At 45.5% G+C, this 6,729-nt stretch overlaps 1 long non-coding RNA gene across 1 annotated transcript; it reads right to left on the reverse strand.

Moving 5' to 3' along the window:
- Positions 1-611: 611 nt before the first annotated feature.
- LOC137430659 (uncharacterized) lies at positions 612-2,305 on the reverse strand. The gene is made up of 4 exons (XR_013623957.1): positions 1,965-2,305; positions 1,723-1,875; positions 1,027-1,150; positions 612-806 (listed from the first exon to the last, which is right to left on the reverse strand). It is a non-coding gene; the product is annotated as an uncharacterized LOC137430659 (long non-coding RNA).
- Positions 2,306-6,729: the final 4,424 nt, after the last annotated feature.

The following is a 6,729-nucleotide window of genomic DNA, read 5'->3' on the forward strand; positions in this document are numbered from 1 at the left end:
TTACAAAATTAGAATATGAAAAGGAGATTAATTTGAGAAAGCCCAAGTTCAAAGTTGGTGATATGGTAAGGATATACAAATGGAAAAGCCATTTTGAGAAAGGTTATACACAAAAATGGACTCGTGAATTATTTAAAATCATTGATGTAATGGATACAGTCCCTTGGACCTACAAATTATATGATTTAAATGGAGAGGAAATCTTGGGTTCATTTTACTCGCAAGAATTACAAAAAACAAAGCTAATAATTCATTAAACAACATTTCTATTCACCCCACCCAGATTAGCTAATTTAATTAGTGGTAATAAAAAAAAAAATTAAATAAATAAAAAATCATAAGCCACGCCCACACCGACCCCGCCCACACAGACCCCGCCCACACAGACCCCGCCCACACAGACCCCGCCCACACAGACCCCGCCCACACAGACCCCGCCCACACAGACCACACCCATCATCCCCCACCCTCCGTGCACCCCCACCCTTGACCCTTCACCCCCCTCATCCCACCCCCACCTTCCCCACACACACAAGGGGAGGGGAGGGGTGGGATGAGGGGGGTGAAGGGTCTTTGGCAGGGGTGCACCTCCCCGTTCCCTCCTTTATTCTCTTTTTGTAATTAAGAATTAAATAATTGTAAACAAAACAAATATATATAAATATTGAAAACATTAAAATCTTTATATTATTAAAACATTTTTCTTGAGGTATACATTCAACTTCTCCCCAGCATAAGTCATCAATTTCTTCCCAGCACAAGTCAAAGGTTGGTTCAGCAGATGTCTTCAGGTTTTGAATCTCTTTCTATTAAAGACAAGAGGGGAGAGATATTTATTTCATATTTATGTTCCATGTCAAAGCGTCTTGAAAAGCGCTATACAAAATAAATGTATTATTATTATTATTATTAATATAGGGTCGGATGCCCTTCCTGACACCAACCCTGAATCACCTCTTACGATGCGCAGGGATATGGTGTACCTATTATAAACGGTGAACCACACACACGTACACACATGCTTACCTCGAAAAAATCGAGCTTTGTGTTCAAGTGGTCGAGTTGAAAATTTAGGGTACCACATGTTGACGGGAAATAACCACTCTTTGGAAAATCAAAATCGTCCCACTCCAAGCTTTGGTCTTCAAGGCTGCAAACAAAATAAGGAGAAATTACTATGTTGAAGTAAGCTTGACAAAACATCACACACACGCACACACACATACACACACATACACACACATACACATTCACACATACACATACACACACACATTCACAGATACATACACACACACACATACACACACGAACGCACACACAAACACATACACACATTCACAGATACATACACACACACACATACACACACACACACACACACACACACACACACACACACATTCATAGATACATACACACAAGAACACACACATACACATACACACACACATTCACAGATACATACACACACACACATACACACACGAACGCACACACAAACACATACACACATTCACAGATACATACACACACACACATACACACACACACACACACACACACACATTCATAGATACATACACACAAGAACACACACATACACATACACACACACATTCACAGATACATACACACACACACATACACACACATACACATACACACACACACATGCACACACACATGCACACACCTCTCGTTTTTTATTTTCTATCATACCTTTCACGTGAATTTTCTAAGAATGGTGAAACATTGAATTCATTCTGAGCCCACCATCTCGGAGGTAGGTTATTCAAACCCGTATTCAGTTCGTTGTGGAACTCTTGAGAAACAACTTGAAATTCTGCCAGGATATTTACAATATTTGAATTGCTGCAATGAATAGGAAAAATAAATTATTAGTTGTATAATTAATACATACAAAGCTCTCATTAACAGTGTTTAATACCAAATGAACTTACCAATGTCCTGGCGAGTATTCTTCATCAGAGGAAAGACTGGAATAAGACAAGCTCATCTTCGTTCACAATGTTTAAATGTCCCATTCGGAGACCTCTCTTTTTATAATGAACAAAATGTATTTTCTTGAAATGACGACATGCAGTCATTTCGGGGAAGCCCTGAGCGTGTGTGAATAACAGGAAATAAGACAATGAAATCTTTCTGGGAAGTTATCCAAGTCATTGAAACAACGTCATTTCTCAAAAGCGAAGAATTAATAAAAAAAGGTTTGAGTATGGTGATGGAAGTTGGAGGAGAATTAAATTATTTCCCACGCATAAAGAAATATTTGTAGGGTCGTTGTTTGAGTGGGCCATATTCACCAGATGATATTAAGAGTAAAAGGTTAAAAGGTCCATGAGGTCAGAAGGATCACAGGTGTTTAAGTGGTCTAATGAATAAGGATAACATGTCAAAAGGTTAGAAGGTTCGTAAAGAACAGGGTGAGAGAAATAGAGGTCTTTAGGGTCAATATGGAAGTGAATGGGTCAAAGATTAATCTGCCAGATGATATGTAGAAGAAGGATGATAGGTCTATAAGAGAAAACAAATATTTGTAGTGTTTGAGTGGTCTAATGAACAACATTAAGGATAGGTACTACAGACAAAAGGTTCATAAAGATGAGGGTGGGAGAAATAGAGGTGTTTATGATTTTTGAAAAAGACAAGGGGGTAAATGACATTAGATAGGGATTTCCCATGTTAAACGGAGGTGTCCCAGAAGCAACATTATTACACTACTATCCATTGCTTGGCTTTACGAAGCCGGGGTTTGGACAGGGATTGGCGCACCGAGAGGTATTAGTGAGTCGACTGGGTGATGAGGTTAGTGTTTTGGACCCAAAATTAGAGAAAAACAAAATTTGATGATTGGCAAGGGATTGGCAGTAGTGATTGGCAGATGATGGGTAGTGATTGGCAAATTTTTGTTTTATTGAAATTTGATGTGCAAAATTGGTAGTGAGAGACCCCCGATGTGGTGGGATGGCAAATCCACCATCCTTCCCATGTGGGGGCAAAGGAGCAATAGCTTATTGGGTGTATGGCAGTGAAAACTAGCCCGGGTGGGTTAGGATATAATGATAGGGATCTAGAAGAGATTGACATTAGGTAACGTTAAGTTTAGTTAGTGACTGATACCTGTAGTGGGGACGCAGGTAGATTAGTGTGGATTATAATGACGAGGGAGCGCAATAGTTTAAAGGGACGACTGGGAAGCGCAAGTTTCAGAAGGGAGTAGTTAGCTGAGATGATGCCGTGTGTGTGTGAGAATTGAACAGGTGTGATTGCATAGGTGTGCAACTGGACAGGTGTGTGGAGCAGTGTATGAGTGGTGAGTGTTGTGGATCAGCGCGAATGCGCTTGGGGAGAGAAGGGTGCAGGTGGCACCAGGTGTGAGAGCACAGGTGTGCAAGTACAGGTGTGTGGAGAGAGTTGGAGTAAGTGGTACGGAGTGGTGTGCATGGTGCGAAGGTGTGGATGGGGGAAGAGTGGACCCCTTTCACGGATACCCGGGGCGGGTAGTGTAAGTGTTAGGTAGAGGGTGCAGGTAAATTGTGGTTGGATATTGGCATCTGTGGTGCGGTTGCAGAATGGTGTTGTGGATGGGTGCATTAGTGTTGTGGAAATGGCTGGGTGTGTAGCCTGTTAGTGTGTGTAGTTGGTTGGGCACTCCACCACTGTGAGGATGTCGGCCAGGTGAGGCCGCAGGTGGGCTCTGGGAGCCGGTAGAGTTGTGGATGGGGCCCGAGGATCCGGAGGATGGACCCGGGTAGCCCAGTGCCAGAGAGGGCACCGAGTGGGGAGAGTGCCAGAGGGCCTTCCCCTGGTAGTTAGGTTAGGGTAAGGAGCAGGTAAGCTCGGAGGCAACTGCAGTGGTGGAGGTGTGCAGGTGGGTAGACCCACTGGGAGAGGTACACGTCGCAGCCCAGAAATTGTACGAGGGCACCGGGAGATGAATCGGGGGAGTGAGACCCCAAATTGAAGAGCACCACAGTTTGGCCAATGGGAATTGGTTTTTAGAACCCATAGTGTAAGAGGGCCAATGGTTTGGCCGGAGAAAGACCCCGGGTAGTGTAAAGTTGTTAAAGTCACTTAGGAAATAGTTAGGATTGATGAACCTGTCGCACCATACGCAGCCACTTACCTGTGGTGATGATGATGACTCCACACCTGTGTTTTCTTTGTTTTGTTGCAGGAAATGAGAATTGCTGTGTGGATTGGTGAGACGCATCACGACGTGGATGAGACATTGGGGTGATTCCATCTCTCCCTCCCTAGGAGGGACTGATGATGAATTGGTAATGGCAAATTTTGATGTTGAGTTGAAAATGGCAAATTTTGATGAGAGTTGAAAATGGCAAATTTGATTGGTTAGGAGGGAGAGAAGACGAATTTGGTTTATGGGAGGAACGGGGAAGACAGTAGGGATGTTTGTTGATTTGTAAAATAGATGTTTATGGGTAGTGTTGAGTTTTGTGGATACAGTAAGGGGTAAGGGAGGGGCCATGTAGGTTACCTGGTGGGGGGGGCGTACGATAGGAACGTACCTGTCTCACCTGGTTCCCATGTGCCCCCAGTGTGCATCATCTTATATTGCGTGCACTTTTGCGCCCTTACCACCTTACTCACTTGTCTTCTTCTTTTGTCTCCCACCTCCGAGGATCTGGCTTTGGGGTAGAGAGAGAGGAGAGAGCGGTGCTGGCTACGCAGTTGTGGGCCTGCACTTTCGCTGCTTGCTGCTTGGATCGATACACCATACGGACCGCAATGTTTGTGGCCACCCACAATGGACCGCAGTTCTTTTGCGGCCAAGCACCACCCGTGGAAGGACCTATGGGTCAACGTGGCACCTATGCCAAACAGGTGAACCACTTATAGTTGACACCACTGAAGGCCAAAATACAGAAATGGACGCGGTTGGCGCCTTTCTTTATTTTTGAAAAGAAGTAAGAAGGCCAAGTGCACCACACGAAGGCAAGACCAGCGGCAGAACATCGGCCGGCTGCGACACCACACAATGATTTATAAACACTTTATTGGTGCACCGGATGGTGCTCACTGTGTGATGGGGTGGTGCTTGATGCTTGGAAGGGGTGCTCTGCACGTTATTAAAGGCCGTCGGCCACAGAGCACTCGTGGGTTGGTGTATCGATGCTGGCAAGTGTGCTCTCTCTATGCATAACATCTGCATGTGTTCCTCCAAAAACAGGTCCTGGATCGTAGTGTAAATATCAGCGTAGTCTTGTGTAAATAATGCTCCCTACCGGCTGTATGTTTAGTTTGAGAATTCTTTCCGGATTCGGTTATCCTGTGGGTGTGTTTCTGAGAGGAGAAGGGTGCAACGTCGCAGGGGGACATATTTACTCATTTGTGAATATCTGTAAAACTGTCGCACTCAGGGTAGAGTTAATAGTAGAGGGAACTACATTGTGTGCCACACTAAAGTAGGTAAAAATTTATCGGGTCGGGACGCCCCGAGGGTAGAGAAGGGTGCAATGTTGCGAATATGGAATTTGGCCTCCATATCCGCTTGTAAATATTCCCCTATTTTCCCCAATACTCCCCAACTATCCCCAATCCCCCATTCCCTAGTCCCATTGTCTGTAAACAACAATCAGTAGAGCCGACCTTCCCCTTTTTCCCCCATTAAATGTCGTGCCCAGGTCCACCGCATCACACGTAGACAACTTTCGGACATCTTGCTAGTTATTCTTAGTCTATGTCAGTTAAGGACTCGTTTCCATTAATTATGACTCTTCGTTGCACCAGAATGTGATTATATGGCACCAGTAGTGAGTTTAGGACCTTTCCCGTACCTCCTCCCATCTTCTTCCCCGTCTACAACAACAGAGGGGCGCTGCGCGGGGGGGAGTGTGCGTCCTCCCACCGGCTCGGTTCGCCGCCATCGACAATGCGCTCCAGACGATGCGCTCCAGACCATGCGCTCCACGGGGTTACCACGAAGGGGCTCCTTGTCAGCTCCTCGTCAGGGGCGGAGCCGGTAACCCCCCCCCCGCACGCACCCAATGAGAAGCAACGTGCCGATTCCACGAGGCGGAGCTGACGAGCTGAGGGCGTGTCACTCCCCGCCGGATATACGCGGCCACGTAGCGGACGTGACGTCAGATGCGCCTGAACTACGGAGAGCAGAGGAAGCCACCGCCACCCCCAGCGCGACGATACCTCCCCGCATCTTTGGACCGGACCGAACCGGGTCGATTCTGCCCTGAGCCCAGGTGCACCTGGAGCCATCGATACCCGCTTTCCTACTATCAATCCCCGTGTGAGTCAGCCTTGTCCCGTTTGCCTGTCGTCTGTTGGGGTTAATATAAGGTTGTGTCTAAGTGCCCACCTTTCTGTGCTGTACCTCTCGTCCCTGTAATCTGACCTTCCGCACGAATATAATCTCCTCCGGAGGTCTTGAGAACCGTATCCCTGGTGTCGTCATTTTAATCCCAGCCGTGTGTCTGTTCCTTCATTGACCTAGCATCGCGCGACTAGTCAACGTTCGGGTATAATATCGAGTATAATCTTGTGCAGACGTGGTCATCCCAAAACCGCTCGGTGAATAACATCCAAGCCACGTCTGTAACAATATATATATATATATATATATATATATATATATATGTATTTATGTATATATATATATATATATATGTATATAGTGTTGCGGTTTTGAGTTTTGGATAATAAAGGTTAAATTTCCCCCTCATAGTTAGT

The sequence above is a fragment of the Myxine glutinosa genome, chromosome 7 (genome assembly GCF_964187855.1).
Source record: "Myxine glutinosa chromosome 7, kmMyxGlut1.1, whole genome shotgun sequence".
Classification (NCBI taxonomy): Eukaryota; Metazoa; Chordata; class Myxini; order Myxiniformes; family Myxinidae; genus Myxine; species Myxine glutinosa.